The following is a 23,452-nucleotide window of genomic DNA, read 5'->3' on the forward strand; positions in this document are numbered from 1 at the left end:
CTCCTCTCTCTCCTACATTACCCAATTGAGAAGGCAAACAATATAATATAAATTATATTTGTGAAATCAGAAAACACATATTTCCATAATAATCAGGTGGCATAAAAAGAAACTGGGGCCAGCCAGGTGGCACTGTGAATAGAGTGCTGTGCCTAGATCCAGGAAGACTCCTCTTCCTAAATTCAAACCTGGCCCCAGGGACTTAACACCTGTGTGTGACTTTCAACAAGTCAGTAACCTATTTGTCTCAGTTTCCTCATCTGTAAAAGTGAGCTGGAGTAGGAAGTGACTAACCATTTGAGATACAGTCCCAGATGGTTCTCCAAAATGGTTGGTCCATTTTTGAACTCTACTAACTGTTCTTTCATCTACTGATTTATCCAGAGCTCCTCCAACACTTGTCATTTTCCTTCTCCATCAAGTTAGCATTTCTGAAAGGTCTGAGGTGGTACATTATTTCATATTTTCCCAATCAATAGGGATTTAGATCATTTTTATTTTTTTCTTCTGAAACCTGCCTATTAATATATTTTTTCATTTATCAATTAGAGAACGGCTCTCTCTTTTTTTAAATAAATTTATCCAATTTACCTATGTATTTCAGAAATTAGGGCTTTATCAGAGAAACTTGCTGTAATTGCCTAACAGTTTCCTGCTTCCCTTCTAATTTTGGCTGGAGTATTTCTGAGTATGTGTGTGTTTGTGTGCGTGTAAAACTTGTTAATTTCACATAATCACAATTATTCATTGTGCTTCTATAATCCTTTCCATCTCTTATTTGGTCATTATCTTTTAATTTATCTAAAGATCCAATAGGTGAATTTTTCTATTCTCCCATAATTTAATTATGCTATCATCCTTTATGTCTAAATTATGTGAAAATTTTGAATTTGTTATAGAATATGAGGTGTTAGTATAATTTTTTTTGTTCTTCATTGTTTTTTTTTTTTTTTCGCTAAATTGCTTTCCAATTGTGTCAGCATTTTTTATCACATGATGAATTCTTGTCGCGAAAGTTTGGCTCTTCAGATTTATCAAACACAAGGTTACTAAGGTCATTTACTGCACTTTGTGTTGTGTACCAGATCTCTTCCACTGATCCACTACTGTATTTCCTAGCCCATTCCAGATTTTCTTTTTGATGATTGTTACTTTATAATGTTGTTTGAAATCTAATACTGCTAGGTACTGTTATTTTTTCAAGAGAAGCTGAGTAGGTATGTTCAAAGAATATTCCAGGTGACCTCTGGATCTGTTTGTTTCGGCTTGGTTTGAGTAAGAAAATACATTGTCTGGACATTATGAAAACAATAAAATAATCCAAAATGAACCAACAAAAGACCATGTGGTTAAGATTCTGTGTTACTTGGAGAAGGGCACAGAGAAATTCTTATGAAACCTGCCACTTGACTTATGTTGATCCTGAATGGACATAGCAAATAACCAGAAATCTCCTCCAAAATAAACCAGTATCAGATCAAAACATGAGTATTTTTTGTCAGAAAAAAGCGTCATGTTCTTTCATCTCATCTTTCTCTTCAACTGCTTATAGTAGCACTAAAGGCACAATCTACAGCTAGAGCAGATATCACAGATCACATTCTTTAACACACTCCTTTGACAGGTGAGAAAACAAGTTCAGAGAGGAGAACCAAATTAGCCTATTACCAATTAATATAATGAACAGATAGGATTAGAATCCAGGTTACTCTTTCTGTCTCCTGAGAAAAGGCATCTTCCACCTCTCCCAAAGTGACTTCCCTCTGTGCAAGGATTCTACCACTTAACTGCTTATGCCTGATATCTAGCCCCAGGTGAGAAGGGGAGCCAAAATTTCCTCAGGGCCAGCACTTTGTATCTTCTATATCCTACTGTCCAGCATGTTCCCTAATGGAATTTGGCAAGGGGCCAGTTCAGGAGCCTTACATCTAACCCAAAGTGATGCTTTCTATCTGTGACAGCAGAAGATCACTTTGACCTTCTGTTGCTATCCCAATCTAAGAACTGGGATATGGTACAAAGAGGAAAAACCTTTCCTTTGAACTCAGGGCTTACATCCCCTGCTCTGCCTGTCCCCTCAGGGCAAAGAAAGAAGAAAGGTAATGAGTAATGAGATTTGTGTCTCTTGGTGGTCAAGTTTGGCTTTTATCTCCTACTGTGCCCATTTCCAGCTGAATCTCAGGGAAAAAAAAAGAGTAGTGAAGTGAGGCCTCTCATTAGACTATGTGACTCTCATGTAATATTACACTTATTTCCAGCCTGATCTCTAGTTTTCTTTGGTAGATGAAGGGTGCCTTGTACTCAATGATGGATACCCTGGCAATCCCCTACAAATTTCAGTGATTCTTAACACCTATAGACCAACATCTAAATTCTACTCTCCATCTCTACCTCCCAAATAATCATTACTGTCCCTCTCAACCTTCCCATTCCAAAGTTCCAACCAAATAACATGCAAGTACCCCTTCCACTCTGGAATGCCTGTTCCACAGGCAACAAACTTTCATCCTAAAATGATTCTTCTCCCACTCCTTCCACCTAATAGTTATTACTTAAACCTGGATCCACTTACGATACAGGTTCCCTGACCACCCTTTCCAATACTGGCCATGATTTCATTTAATCCCCTTGTCTCACTTATTTTCTCCATGTTGATCCTTTGCTTAATCAGTTCACCTTCACACTGATCTCTCTTAAATCACTAGTTCCCTTACTATATCATTCATCATGCCCTTCCCAGTCTTCGCCTTATACTACTATTTACAATTTGCCATCTTCACTTCAGTATAAAGGTAAAGAAAATCATACTATATTTTCAATGGGTTCAGTACAAATTACGCTACCCAAACTCAACTGGGGTCTCACTGATGCTAGACTCCTATGACTGCTTTATCAACTCACTATCCCAGTGAGCTCTGGCTCTTCTAAATTTTTTTTTCATCTCTCTTCAAACTTTCCATGGATTCCCATCCTCTCAAATGAGCTTCCTCTTCACCATGTCATAATACTTATATACCTTCTTTCACTATCTTTTCTTCACTCTTATCTCACATAATGAGCCATATGAATATTATTAGATGGAGATGAGGGAGCTCTTTGTTATTGACTTTATTTTTTCCTGTAAAATATGAAGCATTATTCTCATTTGAGAGGGTGAGGGAGCCATAAAAGATGAGGTTCAGACAATGCCATACGGTTTTCTTCCAATTCACACAGTAAAATAATTTTTTTTCACAAATAGAAGTTGGACTAGACCCATAATTGAATAGAAAGGGAACTGAAGAAGCACCTGAATGGAGTCACTACACAATTTCCTAAATTTCCTCAGTCCATCCTAATTAACCAACTCTTTCTGGTGTACTCCACTGCTTGAGGAGTTTTATCAGATGGTAATTCAGTATCTCATTTGGCATTTTTAGTAATGGCTAATCTACCACCTTACAAGAAAGTCCATTTCTTCTTCCTATAAATCAGATTAACATGTTTTTCCCCTTATTTGCCCAGATATTTGCCTCCTTTTAAATCATAGTCAACTAATTAATTTAAATCTGTCTTCCTATAATAACCTAGTTAACTAGTTAAGAAGGATGATAACAAGGGCTAACAAGAAATATTTCTTTTTTCTGTCATTGGTCTTATTTATTATTAGTTTTAAATAATTGTTACTCTTTGATATTTAATCAACTATTTTTTTTTAAAGATTGAGGTTATTTGTATATTTCTCTATTAACCAGGATACTTCTCATATACCTGAGCCTGATTCCATAAGCAAAGCAAATTAGCAAGTAGGGGTAATGGGTTGGGGGTTGACAGACAGAGGTTCCCAGCATCCATTTTTCAAGATGCCATTCTTAGGGGCAACAACAAGATTCTTACATAGGCTTTATTCTTATTGAGGTTTGGACATGAAAAGGAATATTTTAATCATATTATCACAATGTTAAGGGTGCAGAACCCAAAGTGAAAACATTAGAAGGGACTTGTCTAAGGTCACTTAGGTATTATTAAAGCCAAGTCTTGAATTAGGTTCAATATTTATCTGTTATACTTGGAATACTTCATGATAATCATTAAGGAATATTTGAAACTGCAGATTGTATTTAATTAAACATAATCACCTTCATTATTGCCATTATTTCTAATTCACTTATTGTTCTCTTTGGCTATTGCCCACCTAGGTTAGACTTACATCACAGTTTATGATGTGTAAAGCATTTTACAAAAACCCTGTGAAAGAGATTCTGACAGTCATGTAGTGGTTAGAGTGGTGAGCTTAGAATGAGCAAAGCTTGCACGCAAATTCTGTTTCAGACACTTATTACCTGAGTCATTTTGCACAAGCCATATGATGTCACTGAACCTTAGTTTTCTCACCTGTAACATGTGGCTAATAATAGCACTCAACAGGTTATCATGAATAGTGAATGAGATAATCTGTATGAAGCACTTTACAGAACTTGAAGTGCCTAATACATCTGAGATGTTATCATTCCTATTTTGTAGATTGGAAAACTGCATCTCAGAGATGTTAAGAGACCTGTTTAAATCCACAAATGGAGAAGGATTGAACAAAATAGGAGGAAAGCAGTCATCAAAAGTAAATGATTTAGGAAAATTAGAAGAAGAAAAATACATTTCTAACTGTGGAATCCATAAAATCTTCTTGGAGAAGGTAATGATTGAGCTGGGTGTCTCCTCACACAATACTGTACATTTTAAATATATTTCCCTAATAAGTAAAGGACATCTTAAACTTGTTTCAGAATTTTAAGAAGGAACCATTATTGTTATATTACCTTAAATATTGGCTGGTGGATAAGTTCATGGCATTACTCCTTCTTCCTTTCATAATTTTCTAAATGTCTGTTCAACTTCATTTTGACTGTCACTTTTCTAGTCCTATTCTTTAAAGCTTGTCCCTAAGTAGTGGTCCTTCTAACCCTTCCCTCAGTTTATTTAGCTTCCTCTGTATCTTTTTTAGTATAATTTCATAATATTGCCAGGCTCATCCAGAGAAATGAGAAGGGATTATACACGAAGAGGTATGATAGATGTTTCTGAGCTCAACATCCACACATTGTATGAAGTAATTAAATCATATGATTTACTATATTTATTAATAAGGAAATCTCTCCTTTCAAAACCTCCATTTTAGGAAGAACCTAAGTCTTCATTTCCCATACAACCATACTCATCTAGACTTCTCCATCATGACCAAGGAAATTTTTCATTATTCAATATTACATCAGAACTGGATCTCATACATAGTATGTACCCTTTTCCAGTGGTGACCTTCACGTCCTCTGATTGAATGGTGGAGAACTTCGCAGAATCTCCATTAAAAAAAGAGTTAGAGATATGTTCACTCTTCCCTTCTCTCCTCTAGAATTTTCCATCATACATCAGCCCACATCTCTTCTCTCCCCACTTACACTTTTCTGCTTTCATTTGTATTTCTGCCCCCAGCCCCCATTAGACTGCAATTTCCTTATATGAAGGGAGTGTGTGTGTGTGTGTGTGTGTGTGTGTGTGTGTTTTCCCCTTTCTTTGTATATCAAGGGCTTAGCATGATGACTGAATGATAAGGAACCATGGATTTCTGAAGTCTTGAAACATATCTTGTCTCATCTATGCCCAATATTAGTTGGAAAATTAATTTTAAAAAAGCTGGCCACTGTACATTACAGCATTTCAGCATCAAATTCAAACTTCCCAAATTTCAAAAATAGATCTTTGTTCTGAAATGTTATCATTTTTGGCTTCTTTCTCTAAATGGAAATGCTACATGAATTAAACTTGTCCATACATTTGAAAACTTTCTAACATATTGAGTTCAAGTTCAAGACATGGGAATCAGGTGTGAGAGGGTAGAAGCCTGAGAACAAAAAGAGCAAGGATAGGTAAGTGTGTCTAGTTTTTTTATTTCACACTTTTTGCTTCAAACTTATGTAGGCCAAATCTTTTTGCCACTTGACTTAAAAAAAAAAAAAAAACTGCACACAGAACTAGTAGAAAAAGATAAGCTAAAAGACATTTCCCAAACAGAGTGAATTTTCATGGTGGGTGGATGGTTTGGATTTCTAAAGCCTCATTGACTTAATACTCCTCCACTGACAGCTTGCAGGGGAACAGAACACAGGCTGGTGATCAGTTGCTAAATTAAAGACCTGTACTTGGAACCACATGGCATGCCTCATTATTTACCTCAATAACCACATGTTCACAAATTGTGAGGCCCAGATTTGGGCTAGAATTTGTTAATACTTCACATGTGTGCTACAGTTCATATGTGAAACAATGTTGTTATTCAGTGAGACATGACAAACTCCATATCCTTTCTGGGACACATCCAAACCATTGAAGCCTTTTAGGGCTATGTGCTCTGATTTCTTGCGAGTGAAATAAATAATCACCAAGCAGATCCTATGTCTACTATCAATAAAGCCAAGTTCTTAGAGCCTGAGTGATGCACAATTACCTTTTAATGAATTTAATTATTTTGCTAACATTGTTCAGTCAAAGTCAGAAACAAATAGTGATTTCCTTTACTACTACCTTCTTCTCACATTATATTGCCATTTTAGTTGGCTTTGGATGACCTTCAAACATTCAGTGTATTTAGTTCAGTCATATATAGGCATCATTATTGTCTATACCAATAATGTAAAATGTTGGTAATGTTATTACTAAAAGCATTGCTTCATTATATTTCTTTAAAAATTTGCAGTGTTTCAAGTGTCTTTATAAGCCTACATCTTACTAGATACTTATAATCATCCATCAAGGTAATTATTGAAGTTATTATTAACTTAATTGTACTGATAAAATTACTACTCAGATCATTTAAAGAACATATTCAATTTCACATAGCAACTAAATAATGGACTAGGTATGGACTCAGTTCTATTCTGGTTCATCAATTTGATCTCTTACTTTTTATTGATTGAAGGAAATAGGGATATTTAGTCTAGAGAATATTTAGGGGCAACATGGCAATTATTGGCAGTATTTTCAAGTTATATCATTCAATAGAGGTTAGATTTCTATCTGCATACAGAAAACAGAGCAAATATAAGTAGCACATAGGGAAATTTAAAATTGAAGAGAAGAAAAATTTCCCAATAATGAGACCATTAGAGCTGTTCAAGGGTAGGCTATTCAGAAACATAGTTAGCCACTGTCACTACAGAATTTCAATCAAAAGCTCAATTTATCTATCTATCTATCTATCTATCTATCTACCTATCTATCTATCTATCATTTCTCTATCAGTCATCTCTACATCTATGTGTAGGTATATCTCTTTATAAACACATATGTATGTGTCTATATGTGCACACATATATGTGTTTATATATACATATACATATATACACATATATGTGTGTGCATGCATGTATGTGTTGCACAAAGAATCTCCTAGGTGGTGCCTAGATTAGAGTGCTGGGCCTGAAGTCAGGAAGACTTATCTTCCTATATTTAAACATGGAATCAGACAATTACTAGCTTTGTGACCCTGGGCAAGTCACTTAACCATGTTTGCCTCATTTTCTCACCTATAAAATTAGTGAGAGAAGGAAATGGCAGACCACTGTAGTGTATTTGTTGCAAAATGGGGTCAAAAAGAGTCAGAAATGACTGAACAGCAAAAAGAAAAAAAAAGTTGAACATAGATATATACTCAAAAATATACATATGTATATCCATCTCCAGGTAGATAGATATATATTTTATGCAATACATAATTTGATTATAGAGAAATCTTTGTATCCTCATTTACTAGAGATAAAAACTTTGGGTTGATAAGAAAATGGGTTTTGAGTCCTAAATTGTATTTATTAGCTTAACTGAAATAAATTCAAACAAATTAAATATGTAAATGTTTTACTATGTGTCAGTAGCTGGATACACATAAAAGGTAAATAGCAACAGTAGCATCAGCAATAATTCCTTCAAAACTCAACCCTACATCCGTTCTCTAGAGTTGGGGATGAAGCAATGTTAAAGTAGATTATGCCCACCTCTTACTTTTCAGTTTCATGTTGTTGTTGTTATCTTCCCCATTGTATTGTAAGCTCCTTAAAGTCAGTGATCATGCTTCTTTTCATATTTGTATCCCCAATGCTTAGCATAGGAAGGGTCACATAATAGAAACTAAACAAATGTTTATTGACTGAAATACACACACACACACATATTATATATATACAAACATATGCAATGCATATTCATGCATACATATGTACCTACGCACAGATTAAAAAATGTACAATTACAATCATTAGCCATTAATCTTCATCTGGAAGGGACCCTCTCATTTTATACATGTGGAAACTGAAGTCAAGAGAAATTATGTGATTCCCAAAGTCACAGGTCTAACAATTGGCTGAGGGCAGGATTTATTTCCAGTTTTTCCTCTGCCTGCTATGTAATCAGTATACCATACCATGTCCTCAGAAGACCTTAATTTTAATAGGTGATCAGCAGTTCTCATGTGACTTTGATCAAGTCATTCATCTCCTGTTTTATTAATGTCCTCTCATAGATCTTGCAGAGACTCACCTTTATGGTCTTTATTTTTATCCCAGATTTATATTATTATGAATTTCAAATTAATATTAAATATAATATACTTATTAAAGACCTTCTAGCAGAAACCTTCAGATGAATATCTCTCCATGCCAAAAAATGGTTTCCCAAAAGCTTTGGTTTTTTTTTTTTTATTAGTATATATTACTATTTCTTTGACATATTAAAAAGGACACACACGAGCATAATAACAGCTAGCATTTATATATTGCTTTAAAGTTTGCAAAGTACTTTATATATGTTATCTAATTTGTCCATAACATTACATATAATGTAGGCAGAACAGAGAACTCTTTGTACAAACTCACCTCAAGAAATTAATATCATAGCAGAAGATTTGAGTCCACATCTTCTGATTCCATAACTAAATCATCTTTTCTTTTTTTAATGCTTGTCCAATTGCAAGTCAACAATTTTTAATATTCATTTTTTTAAAAACGTTGAGTGCCAAATTCTTTCCCTACCTCTCTCCCCTCATTGAGAAGACAAATAATTTGATATGATTTGTACATATGTTGTCATACAAAAATATTTCCACATTAGTTACATTGTTAAAAAAAGAAGACAAAAATATTTTTAAAGTATTCTTTGATTTGGATTCAGACTCCATCAATTCTTACTCTAGGAGTAGATAACATTTTTTCATCATGAGTACTTGAGAATTTTATTACACTACAGTATTGCTGAAAATAGTTAAGTCATTCACATTTGACTGTCATACATTGTTGATTATCATATGGCAGTTACTGTGTACAATGTTCTCCTGATTCTACTTACCTCATCCATGAAACTTTCTAATCCATACCTTTCAGAACCATGCATTCCATAAACTTAGAAGGAAAATTCAACATCAGTATTATGTATCTTCAAGTTGCATGTACATATGTCAATCAGTAAATATTTTTGTATGGACTGTTTTAGTGGGAACACCATGGTGTAGAAGTAGGATATCTAGGATGGGGCTCAAAAGATGTAATTTCTACTACCTCTTGTGACACTGCTATTCTGTAAAGTTGAGCAAGTTTCTTAATTCTGGCTCAGTTTCCTCATTTATAAGTAAGTAACACTGTTTATCTAATCTTGATTTTCACATTTAAGCTAGCCATAAATAAGGGTTGTGTTTAAAATTGCTTTAAATAATAATGATCACATTGAATTACGATATGTATATGTGTACATGTATACATATATAACTATGTAAGTAAAATTTATAGTGATTATATAAATTGAAAATTAGTGTATATATAAATATATATGTTTATATTTACTATGAATTTTAATTAATTAACAAGCATTTATAAAGCATGTTCTGTGTACTAGGCATTAGGTTAGGCAATGGGGATATGGGTCTATACTGTCTCTCCCCATAGAAGGCAAGCTCTTCGGGGTTAGGGATGTTTTTGATATTTGCAGTGATATTTCTAACAACGAATATAGTGTCCTGCATGGAGTGGCTGCTTAAGATACTCTTGATTGACTAAGAGGTATGCATTTACATTTGTACTGACTTTAGCTATTTTTGAATCTCTAAATATTTGGCCTTGAACAAAATAACCATCAAGAGTGGTGGCTGCATTTTTCTCTCATCAGCTGGTTATCGTCTTCCAGGGAACATAGGCTTCGGCCTCAAAGTAATAATAGAGGACACCTAATTCAGCCTCCTTGTTTTATAAAAAGGGCAAGTGAGTCCAAGAGAGGTGGAATCCCTTAACCAAAATTATGGAGATGAGTTTTGAACTCAGGGCCTTTAATGTCAAATGTTCTTTCTAGTGCACTACTTATAGGTAATCACCACAGCCTCCCAGGTATCACAGATGGTTATACACAGTTTAGAGGAGAGTTACCCATCTCCAGGTACACTGGAAATCAAGATTTATTAAACTATAAATAAGTAGTTAGCTCTCCACATAGAATTCCTCTGACGTTGAAAAGGTTGCTATTTATATTTAAATCCATAAACCGTATCTACTCTATCCCGTACTAAATATAACAGCCAATTTGCTCAATTTACTACACCTAGATAGCTTTTTGCCTTTTTGTGTGGATCATAAAATGGGTAATCTTCAGTGAAATAGTTCCCACCAGAACTACGGCTGAATCACCATACTCTGTGCTTTGTACTACCACAGTTTAATAACATGGAACATTTTAAAATTACATTAGATTTAACGAGCTTTTTGTCCAGTATTAAATCTGGTCTTTCAAAAACTCATTGCCTGAGGTAAGGAAGGGTGAGTGGGTTTCAGTGAATCACAGGATAATAGGGAGGCAAAAAGCTAGTAGAGGTCGTATAGTTCATTTGTTCTGTTGCCACACAGGTCTAGGCATGAGCCTTTCTTAGCTGATGAGTAGCTATCAAATTTTTAAAATCCACAGGAATGACAGTTCTCAATCTTCCTCAATAATCTGAACCAGTGTGCATTGCAACATGCTATCTGTTAGTCTTTATTTTTATGACTTAGCTCAGTGCAAAAACTACCTTCAAAGAATATTTTCCGATTGAGCACATCTTTTTAAACTGATAATCTACTGAATGTCTTTTAAAGAATTTCATCCACAATGTGAATTGCAGCATCATGCCTTTAATATTGTCACTTCACTTTTCCTTCTTGTAATGTCCAAAGAATCACAATTACAGGAGACCCAAAAAGTAATGGAAAAACTCACAGCAGAGTACTCAATGTTATCAATAATGCTCAGAGACTAATAATTTAAGAGTCTCAGACTGAAGATGCATATAAGTGCAGGGTGAGTTTACCCACTTTGAATGCAATGAAATTTGCACAATTTCATCTTGTGATGAAAGCTTTCACTATCCCTAAAATCCTGAATATTATAAAACTAAACACTAACACACTAAAAAAACAAGAATAGGACCATCTCAGTACTTCCCTCCAAAAATACGAAGACTCTGGTCTTATCATGAAGTTACAAGCCAAGAACTAGGCTAAAAGATTATTAAAAAAGAAAAGTGTTCCTTCATAAAAAAGCTACTACAGTGACAAGGATGCTCAAGACACAAACCGAATAAAAGAAAATGACTGTAAAACAGTATGAATAAAACTTCAAAAACAAAACGAATTGGGCTAAGATTAAATTAGAATTTAAATAAGTAATAAAGCTAGAGTTTTTAAAAAAATTTTTGAAAAACTTAAATGAGAATGAGAACTAGAATTAGGTGAAAAAATAAAAAAAGAAATGAGACTTAATGAAGAAAACAACTTGGCAGAAATGCAAAACCTCACTTATTCAACAAAGTACCTGAAATTTAAAATTTACCAAGTAGAATCCTATGCCTCCATAAGACCACCAGAGATATAGAAAAGTCAAAAGATTGAAAACATGTAAGAATGCACTATCTCATATATCGTACATAATTTTAATTTTTCATAATAAAAAAATCTTACCTTAAAAATTGATCAGAAAATAAAAATATAAAATTACTTGAAATTCATGATAAAAACAACAAAATCTAGGAATTGTTTTTCAAGGAATCTTAACATAAAACCACTCAGATCATTGAGAACCAAAGAGCAAAAGAAAAAACAGAAAAAATGCACAAGTCACTTCCTGAAATTAGTAGTGTCAAAATGAAATAGAAATATGAGTCATGAAAATATGCATAAACACCCCTGTATGTCACACATTAAATTAATTTTGAAATGTTATGACATGTATGTTTAATTTTATCTGTTTCTATATGTTTTCTAAGAACTTTTTTTTTTGGTTTTACAATGTGTGTGTTGTGGACAACTTGTAGGCTACAGGCTCTGCCTTTGACACCTCTGTTCCATATGAAAACTCCTACGAATATTATGGTTAAAATCCAGAGTTCCAGATCAAAAGAAAAATACTATAACCAAAATTAATCAAATGATTGAGGAGCCATTGTCAGGATCACACAAGATAATAATAGCCATCACAATAAAGGAGTATAATATGATATTTTATAGGCTGGATATTACAGGAGAGCTTGGAATATGAAATTTTAAAAAGGCAAATTTAATAGTCAAGAATAATATGTTTAATGAAACTGTATATAATCTTCTGTGGTAAAATTGGACATTTAATGATTTCAGGACTTCCAAACATTCCTGACGAAAAGACTATACCTAAGTAGAAAAGAAGAACAAATGCAGGATTTAAGAGAAACATTAAAAAGGCAAACATGAATGAACACTGAAAAAAGAATAACAGAGAATAAATTGCTAACTTTCAAATATGGGGAAGTGACACATATGCCCACTATGAACACAATCACCATCTGAGATTAAAGAGGAAGTCTAGTTTTATGGAAGGCCTAGGAGTAGTTTTATGCTGTATTAATGATCATAAAAGAATAATGGAAAATGAAGAGGATCGTATTGGGGGTGAGGAGAAAAAGGAAGTTTAGAGGAAAAATTCCTATATTGAGAATAGTGAAGCAGACATTAATAAAAGAAAAAAGTTAGAAAGGGTTGAACAAGTTAACACTTGAAATTCATTCTCTTCTGAACTGGCAAAAAGAAGGGAGAACACATGCAGAAAGATTGTTGGATACAGAAATGCATTTCATCCCACAGGGGAAATAGGAGAGAAAAAGGAGAAGAGAGGATAAGAGGGAAATAACATTTAAAGCAGGTGTAGTCCTAATCAAAATAAAGATGTAAAAGAAAAGGAATCTGAGATAGCACCCACGAATTGGGATATGAATGAGTATCTTTTGATTTGTAAATATGATGTAATATTTTTCAGCTATGAGAAATAATGAATGAGATGGTTTTCAGAAATCTGGAAGACTTATATGAACCAATTCAGGGTAAAGTACACAGAACCCAGAGAACTTATACAGTGAAAACAAAAAAGTAAAGGCATACAACTTTCTCATCATAATCGCCAGCAATGATTTCAGAGGATTAATGATAATACATGCTACCCAAGTCCTGATAGAGTGGTAAAGAATTCACAGTGGATGATGAAGTGGATAACTTAGAGACTTATACTGGTCAGAGACAGGCCTTAACATTTTCTCTGGAACAATCAGTATACAAGGAGTGGTACATGAGATATAACAAAAAAAAAAAAGGTTCTTGGCTTATTTAGCACCACAAAACCATCTGAAAACCAACCGCTCTTCAACTCCCCCTTATTGAGAGACTTTGCTGGAATGTTCTGCCCTGAAGTTGTATTGTCACCAGGGAGGCTGAAAATTTTGTTTCACTTCCCTGGGAGCTGCATAATGAAATCCCAGAAAAAGTGATCACTTAGAAAGGACATCAAAAATCTTTTTTGACAAGATTGTGTCTTCCACTCAAGTGTGTGGGATTACCAATGAATTCGAAACTGTCTGAAGGCTCCCTTTGTTGGTCACTGACAGGTTTTACTTTCAAACCTTGTCAGTGGGTTAATTTCATTATTCCTGATTTTCCTGTGGTTGGTGGATTCACCATTTGTTTAAAATGTAGTCTGTTAAAATAAGAAATTCCTTTGGGGTAAGAGGATTCTTTGAAGATGGTGGAGTAGGTAAAAAAAAAAAGATCAAGCTCTCAAGATTTTCCTCCACAAAAAATAAAAAAAAAATAGTACCTCTTGGTAAACGTAGAGCAATAACAACAAATAAGATTAGGGGCAGAAGAGCCAATGAAAGGAAGAATGCCTTCAAAAGTATCATTGGCCAAATTGAAAAGGAAGTCCAAAAGCTCACCTAAGAAAATACTTCCTTAAAAATTGGAATGGAAAAAATGGAAGCTAATGACTTTATGGAAAATCAGGAAATTATAAGACAAAACAGAAGAATGAAAAAATAGAATACAATATGACATATATCATTGAAAAACAAAAACAAAACAAAAGAAAAAAAAACTGACCTGGAAATAGATAAAGGAGAGACAACTACAAATAATTAGAATACCTGAAAGCCATGATCAAAAAAGAGCCTACACATCATCTTTCAAGAAATTATCAAGGAAAAGTGCCCTTACATTCCCAAACCAACTAGAAATGGAAAAAATCCACCAATCACTTCCTGAAAGAGATCCTCAATGGAAAACTCCTAGGAATACTGTAGCCAAATTCTAGAGTTCCCAGGTCAAGGACAAAATATTTCAATCAGCCAGAAAGAAACAATTCAAATACTGTGGAAACACAATCAGGATAACTCAAGATTAAGCAGCTTCTGCATTAAGGTACCAGAGAGATTAGAATATGATAGTCCAGAGGTCAAAGGAGCTAGGAATACAACCAAGAATCACCTACCCAGCAAAATTGAGTATAATCCTTCAGGGGAAAAAAAGGTCATTCAACGAAATAGAGGACTTTGAAGAATTCTTGATGAAAAAAAAATCAGAGTTGAATAGAAAATTTGACTTTCACATACAAGACTCAAGAGAAACATGAAAAAGTAAACAGGAAAGAGAGATCATAAGGGACTTATTGAAGTTGAACTGTTTATATTCCTACATGGAAAGAAGATATTTGTGACCCATGAGATCTTTTTCAGTATTAAGGTAGTTGAAGGGGAAAATTTTATATATGTATAGATAGATAGATACAGGGCACAAGGTGAGTTGAAGATGAAGGGGTGATACCTCAAAAATAAAATTAAGGAGTGAGAGAAGATTATACTGGGAGAAGGAGAAAGTGAGAGGTAGAGTGGGGTAAACTATATCACATAAAACAGAGAAGAAAAAAGCTTTTACAAGGGAACAGAAATGAAAGAATGTGAGAAGGAATAAGTCAATCTTATTCTCATCAGATTTTGCTTAAGGGGGGAACAACATGCACACTCAATTGGGTATGGAAATCTATCTTACCCTAAAGGAAAATATGGGAGAAGGGAATAAGAGAGCTTGGGGATGATAGAGGAAAGGGTAGTTTGGGGGAGAGGATAATCAGAAGCAAACACTGCTGATGAGAGACAGGGTTAAAAGATACAATAGAATAAACACGGAGTGGGATAGGATGAAGGGAAATATAGTTAGTTTTTCACAACATGACAACTATGCATATGTTTTGGAGGACTACACATGTATAATATGTATGGAGTTGCTTACCTTCTCAATGAGGGTGGGTGGGGAGGAAGGGAGAAAATTGAATCCCAAGTTTTAAAAATAAATATTTTAAAATGTTTTCACATGCAACTGAGATAAAGATATACAAGCAATGGGGTACAGATATCTATCCTGCCCTACAGGAAAGTAGAAGGGTAAGGGGATAAAAGAAGGGGGAGGTTATAGAAGGGAGGACAGTTTAGTGGAAAGGGTATTCATAATGCATGCCATCTTGGGGTGGGGCAGGGGAGAGATGGGGAGAAAATTTTGAACTCGAAATCTTGTGGAAGTCAATGTTGAAAACTAAAAATAAATTAATTAATATTTTTTTAAAGAATCTTGATACAATAATACATGAAATAATTAAAGAAAATTGTCCTGAAGCATTAGAACAAGAGGGGAAAGGAGAAAATAGAAAAAATCCAGCAATCATATAAGATATCATTTAATAAAACACACAAGAATGTTGTAGTCAAATTCCAAATCCTCTAGCTCAAGGACAAAATATTATGAGCAATAAGAAAAAATAAAACAATTTACATATGGTGGTACCACAATTAGACCATACAAGACCTAACAATGGAGACAGTAAAATATCACAGGTCTTGGAAAGCTACATATTTTAGAGCAAAAAAAAAATGAACTTCTGATTGAAAATATGATCAATTGTTAGGCTTTCAGGTCTTTTGTTACCAAAGAAAAAAAGAAAAAAATTGAACTCAATAGATTTAACATACAAGAACCAGGAGAAATATACATACCAAATACCAATTACAATGTACTAAATAACGATAGAATGTTTACCTTTTAGATATGAAAAATGTAAAACCTATGTCCAAAATTGTTACTAGTAATTAGGTGACTTATAAGGAAGATTGTGGTAGATCTGAGTATGATATGTCTTCAAAAAGTAAAACCATTCAAGTATAGCTTAAAGAGTAATTATCTCTTAAAAATGAGGAACAAGAGGAAGAACCAATAATGATGAATTGGATAGGGGAGGGGGGCTGTTAGTCCTGGAAAGCTACTATCAATGGGAATGGGTTTATAAGGGGAAAATACATACACAATTTAGAAGGTAGAAAGGTCTTCTAAATTTTGAAAGAAATAAAACTCTAAGGGGATAAGGAGAAGGGAGAGGATAAAGGAGGGATCTTTTGAGGGGAGAGTGTGGGAATGGGTTAAAAGGGGAATAAAGAATGGGGTTTAGATTCAAGGGAATTGGGAGATAAGGGAGGGATTCCTGGAGTGGGTGTAGGTTAAATAAGACAGGTAGAATTAAAGTCAAAGAGTTAGTAGAGATAGGGGGAAAAAAGATATGTACAAACATAAAAATAAAGATCAGGAGTTGAATATCTTAATGAAAATATATGTTTATATGTGTATGGGTGTATGTATAAATGAATACCTATGTACAAATATATTCAATGCTCAAACGTGGTTTGGGGTGGTGGGGGAAATATAGCATAAAAAGTATACAACAGAAAACGAAAGAAAATTTACAAGAAAGTAAAGAAAGGATGAACAGCTTTCAACATAATGCACAGTATTTAACATATAGGCTTTCTTGAAATGAAAAACAGTTATTGCTATATATTTTAAATCCTCTTCTATGTTCTGCTGTGCACATGACTTTTTATTTTATATTTAAGGTTATATTGTTTCTTTTTCTTTTCTTATTATGTATTTATGTTTTGTCATACATCTAAACTTAAAAAAAAAGAGAGAAAAGGTTTTTTTGGAATTAACAGTGAAATATACCAACCATCCTCCCTTCCTTTGGGTCCATATTAAGTGTACTCTTGACTCTGAAGTGGCCATTCAAGTTGGTGGAGTTCTACTTTGACCCTTAGCCTTCAGATTCTCCTGTGAACCTGCTGCTAATAGATAGTGAAGTGGGAATCAGTTCTCTCAATTCCATCCTGCTGCATGTAGCTGATCTTTACCGATATCAGCAGAACAAAGAAAGTGTTTATGAGGTGCAAAGAGTGAGACTGTTGTACGATGAAAAAATTGCCAACAAGTTGCTATATAAGAAAAGCGTTCTCAATGTAACAATTGCATTTCTTGGGGAAATCATGTGTAGTTTTTATGTTCACAAAAAACTATAGAAATCAGTGAAGAGTTTCTGCCATATGTTACTGAGAGAAGGATCCCTAACAAGGATATTGAGAAGCACATCTCCAAGGACATTGTATTTTCTCTGTGGCCAACCAAAAATGATAGAACACTTCTCCTGTCCTCTAGAAGCCTGCAAGGTCCATAAAAAGCGTATTTGTTTTAAAAAGTGGTGATAGCAACAGAGATGAAGGAGAGAGATTAGTGTTAGCTCATGACAGTGACCAGGACTTGTTCTGTGCCTATGTGTATGCTGAGACCACAGGCCTCCCTGGGGCTGCCCCAATTTTGTCCAATGAGACGACTTCCCAATGAAAGGAGATGAAGATGAAGTCTGTATATGGTGAAAAGCACTAAGAAGATAAAATCAAAGCAAAAGTGTCATTGATAACAATATGTGAATAACAGTTACCTGAATTTCTTCTATTGATAATTCCTCAGCTATCTTTTAATGCTCTCCACATGGTGCCATTATTGATTTTTTGTCTTTTTTCCATAGAGGATGGGGTGGCAAGAATGATTCAGATTTACCTGTAAATATCTGAAATCATTGGATTTGGGTGTGAAATATTGGCCATGTATAACTTCTCTTTTGCAGTAAACTTGTGTAATTTATGTGCAAAAAAATATTTTAATCAAGAAAAAGGAAGGCTCAGAATCACAACACTTTCAAAATGTTCTAACATCTATCAGTGCATTTCTTTGAGAATTAAGAGAAATTGGAAGTTTCATAAAACATAAATAAACTAGGTATATAATCAATTCAATTAAATTTCGTTAAATGAACAATTGTAGAATCTCATACTCAGGACCCTGAATATGGTATTGATTCCCAGAATCACAAAATTTAAGAACATTCCAGAAAGGAATTCAGAAATCATTCACACATATTTGCACATATTTGCAGCATTTTCACAAAAGTCAGTAATTTTAGATTTCTGGTTAAATAGCATGTAAGTTGGAAGCAATGATGAGCACTAGGAAACGTTTGTTGGATTCAGGGGTGAGGGATGACAAATGATAGGACCAGACCTGTGGGACTCAATAGTGTCATATAGAAACTCCTGGCTCAGATTCTTATAATCCAGCTTATATCTCACAGGTGCTCAGATTCCTTAAAAGTCTGGCTAATATGGTGGATTTTTAATAAATCTTATCTTCGGCTGAAAGAAGGCTTGGGTCAAATTCTTTCAGGAAGGACCCATGTGTTGTGATTTCTGCTTCCCAGCATCCCTAAACCTCTAAATTCCATATGTTTCCCTGCACCACAAATAACTGCCAATTCCCAAATTCTTCTCCAGCCAAAACTGGAAGACTAGAGACCATTCACCTACGGTTGATACCAAATAGTGGGTACCAGCTAATGTCCCACCATCATTCCCTGGAGACAGCCTGTGCTGGGTTCCAGTCAACCTCCTCTTTGGGATATCCTTGAACTGTAGTTATTTGTCTTTCTCTGGTCACCTAACCCTTCAAAGAGCCTTATAAAAAGGCTTTATATATGAACTTCCACAAAGCGAAGTGAGCAGAATGAGAACCTTGTACACAACAGCAGCAATATTTTAAGATCAACAGCAAAAGACTTATTACTCTGATTGATAAAATGATCCAAGAGAATTCCAAAGATCTCATGAAAATGACTTAAGAAAATTCCAAAAATCTTATGATAAAGAACAAAAAAAAATTCACCACCAAACAGAAAACTGATGAACTTTGTTTGCAGATTGAAGCATTGTTTTTACTTCTTTATTTTTCATGCTTTTTCTTCAGCATGACTAATATGCAAATATGTTTTGCATGACTTCACATATAATTGCTTGCCTTTTCAATAAATGGGGGAGGAACTGGAGGGGCAGAGAATTTTGGAACTGAAATTTTTTAAAAAAATTAATGTAAAAAATAAAGAGAGAAATAAATGAACCACCCCCCCAAAAAAAAGAAATTCCTGAGGCTGCCTTTCCCTCCCCAATTTGTTAAAATGGGACTACATTCAATTAATTTTGGATGCAGAACCATAGCAAGTATTGGGCTGCCAGCACCTTCAATATGCATGATCACCACTCTATTTATGCCACTATTATAATATGTATCCAAATCAGAATCCTTTCCATAGTATTGGCTATAAATTGTTATCCTGCTTCTATAGAAAGTCCTGTAGAAAAGGAGGATCTATTCCTTAACCAAGATAAGGGTATTAAGATGAAAAAATGAATTGAATAATAGATTTAAAGCTAGAAGAGATATTACTCTAGTCTAATTGTCACCTCACTTTCCAAAAAAGAAACTAAGACTTGGAGATGGGGAATCACTTCCCCAAGCTCACAGATATTATGAAGCAAAGCCAACATGATAAGTACTGATGGTACTTTTCCTATTGAGCAAATAAGGAACATGAAGCTTTCTTTACCTTTTACCACAGGCAAGTCACATATGGTTGGAGGTAGGATTTGAATCCAGTATTCAAGGGGAAAGTTCTAAAGACACACGAATTGTGGGCAGAGGATAAATTAGAAGAAAAAGACAGTCCCTTACCTTACTTCCTATGTCTGTCTCTATTGCTTTCAAATACAGGTGTTCAATTAGAAGTGTAGATAAGATGTTGAAATAGATATTTCTCTAAAAAAATATTAACAAAATAATAATTTTGTTAATAAAAGTAGCCTCATTCAGGTATTTTAGACTTTGACTTATAAAATAAGAGGAGTCAGCTACTCCTTTTGGCTTTTTCACACATTACAAAGGATATGCCCAGCTAGGAAGACAGAGAAAAGAATACACATTTACGTAGTACTTACCACATGTAAGGAATTTTGCTGTATAGAAATTATACACAGACACACACACACACACACACATACATATAATTTAATCTTTACAACAACCCTTTGAAGTAGGTGCCATTATTATGTCTATCTGAAGTTGAAGAAACAAAGAAATGTTAAAAGACTTTACTAGGGCCAGACTTGAAATTACTAAGTCTGAAATCAGGTCTTCCCGATTCCAGTCCCAGAACTCTAACTACTGTGCCACCTGGCTTGAATTGAAAAATTGACATGACATCTGATGTAGTATCTGTACTCTCTGTCTCTCTGTCTCTCTCTTTCTCTGAACTTAAATATGAGGGGGAGAAGGGTACACTCTTTTATTTACTCTTGTAAGCTATGGCTGAAATGCTGCATTTCTTACTAACATTAAATAAGACACCATGACACTCAATTCTTTTTTCAAAAATATTTTATCAAATTTAAGCTTCATTTCTAAAAACAGTGAATTCTAAAGTCTCTTCCTACCTAGTGTCTTTTTCCTGACCAAGTACAAAGGTAAGCATTATGATATCACTTATACATGTGAAGTCATACAAAACATATTTCTATATTAACCATGTTGGAAAAAGGAAGAAAAATAAAACATTAAAAAAAAACTATGCTCCAGTCATCACTCAGAGTTTATAAGTTCTCTCCCTGGATGAGGATAGCATTTTTTTTTGTCATGAGTCCTTTGGAATTGTCTTGGATCACTCTATGGATTAAAGTATATGTCTTTCCAAACTGATCATCAGTACAATATTGATGTCACTGTGTGGAATGTTCTCTGGCTCTGCTCACTTTACTTTATATTAAATCATATAAATATTTCCAATATTTTCTGAACCCACCCCTCTATTCATTTTATAGCACAGTACCATTCAACAACATCATATACCATAATTTGTTCAGTCATTCCTCATTTAATGAGCATCACCCATATTTTTAATTCTTTGCCACAACAAAAGAGCTACTATAAACATTTTGTACATAGGGGTTCTTTTTTGTTTTTCTTTCATCTTTTTGAGACACAGATCTAGCAGTGTTTTTGCTCAGTAATGGAGTATGGACAATTTTTACAGCTCTTTGAGAGTAGTTCTATTTTTTTTTCCAAAATGGCTGATTCAGTTCAAAATTACACCAACAGTGCATTAGTATCCTAGTTTTCCCACATACCTTCCATCACTTATCATTATCTTTTTCTATTATGTTGCCCATCCTATTTTCATGTTTATCCATCTTTCTTTTTTTAACCGTGTCCCTCCTCAAAAGTCTGTTTTGCTTCTGACCACTGCCTTCCTTAATGTACTCTCTCTCTTATCACCTTCCCTCCTTTCCCCTTCTCTTCCTATATTCCAATTGGGTAAAATAGTTTTCCATACCCAATTAAATATATATATATATGTGTGTGTGTGTGTGTGTGTGTGTGTATGTATGTGTGTGTGTATATATGTCTATGTGTGTATAAGTAGATATATATGTAGATACGTAGGTGTGTGTGTATATATATATATATATATATATATATGTATGTGTGTGTGCGTATGTGTGTGTGTATATTCTTTCCTCTTTGAACCAATTCAGATGAGAGTGAGGTTAAAGCATTGCTACCTCCTATTTTCCCCTACATTGTATAAGTTCTAATTGTATGTTCTTTTTATGTGAGATTATTTCCTCACTTCTTCCTATAACTTGCCCTTCCCCCCCAATGCATCCTGTTTTCTCACCACTTCCATTTTTTTGAGATCAATCCAACATAATCAACTTGTGCTCATGCTCTCCATGTAAAATTTTTATATACCTGATTAGTGATAAAGTTTTCAGGAGTTACATATATCATCTTTCTATACAGGAATATAAAATATTTAACTTTGTTAATTTCTTTAAAATTTCTCTTTCATGTTTACGTTTTTATGTATCTCCTGAATCTTGTGTTCAAATGTCAAATTTTCTATTCAGCTCTGATCTTTCCATCAGGAATGTTTAAAAGTCCTCTATTTTCATTTTCTTTTCCTTGAAATATTACACTCTGTTTTGCTTGGTAGGTTATTCTTGGTTGTAATCCTAGCTCTTTTGCCTTTCACACTATGCTTTGCCTTATCATATTTAAGCCCTCCTTTTTTAGGAGATAAATCTTTTGTAATCTTGACTGTGACTACATGGTGCTTGAATGGTTTTTTGTTGGGTGGTTACAGTATTTTCTTTTTGACCTTGGAGCTTTGGAATTTAGTTATAATATTCCTGGGAGATTTTATTTATGGACTTCTATCTAAAAGTGATTGGTGGATTGGTCTTTTGATTTATATTTTCCTCCCTGGTTCTAAAATATCAGAGTAGTTTATCTTTATAATTTCTTAAAATATAATAACTAGGCTCTTTTTTAGACATGGCTTTCAGATGATCCAATAATTTTTAAATTGCCTCTCCTCAATCCATTTTCAAGTTTGGGTGTTTTTCTGATGATATATTTCACATTTTCTACTATTTTTCACTGTTTTCACTTACTTTTTTTGTTCCTATCTCACGGAGTCACCTTTCACTTATCTAATTCTAATTTTTATTTATTTTAAAATGAGCTTTCATCAATAATGTTTTGTACCTCTTTAACCATTTGGCTGATTCTATTTTTAAGCAGTTTGTTTTTTCCTCCATCAGCACAGTTTTGTATATCTTCTGTCATTTGGCCAATGTTATTTTAAGGCATTATTTTCTTCAGGGTTTTTATGCCTCTTTTACTAAGGTATTGATTTTCTTTTCATAATTATCTTGTATAATTCTCATTTACTGTCCTAAATTTTCTTCCACCACTCCTTTTAGATTTTAAAAATTTTGTTTCTGCTCTTTCTTTAGCTTTTCCAGGAATTAATTTTGGGCCTATATCCCACCTGCAATTTTCTTTAAAGTTTTCCTTGT

At 34.0% G+C, this 23,452-nt stretch overlaps 1 pseudogene; it reads left to right on the forward strand.

Annotated features, from left to right (window-relative positions):
* The window catches only part of LOC110203525 (oxidoreductase NAD-binding domain-containing protein 1 pseudogene), a 42,280-nt pseudogene extending 24,369 nt beyond the window's left edge, over positions 1-17,911 (forward strand).
* The last annotated feature ends 5,541 nt before the right edge of the window (positions 17,912-23,452 follow it).

The sequence above is a fragment of the Phascolarctos cinereus genome, unplaced genomic scaffold (genome assembly GCF_003287225.1).
Source record: "Phascolarctos cinereus isolate Bilbo 61053 unplaced genomic scaffold, phaCin_HiC Scaffold_2;HRSCAF=192, whole genome shotgun sequence".
NCBI classification, from domain to species: Eukaryota; Metazoa; Chordata; class Mammalia; order Diprotodontia; family Phascolarctidae; genus Phascolarctos; species Phascolarctos cinereus.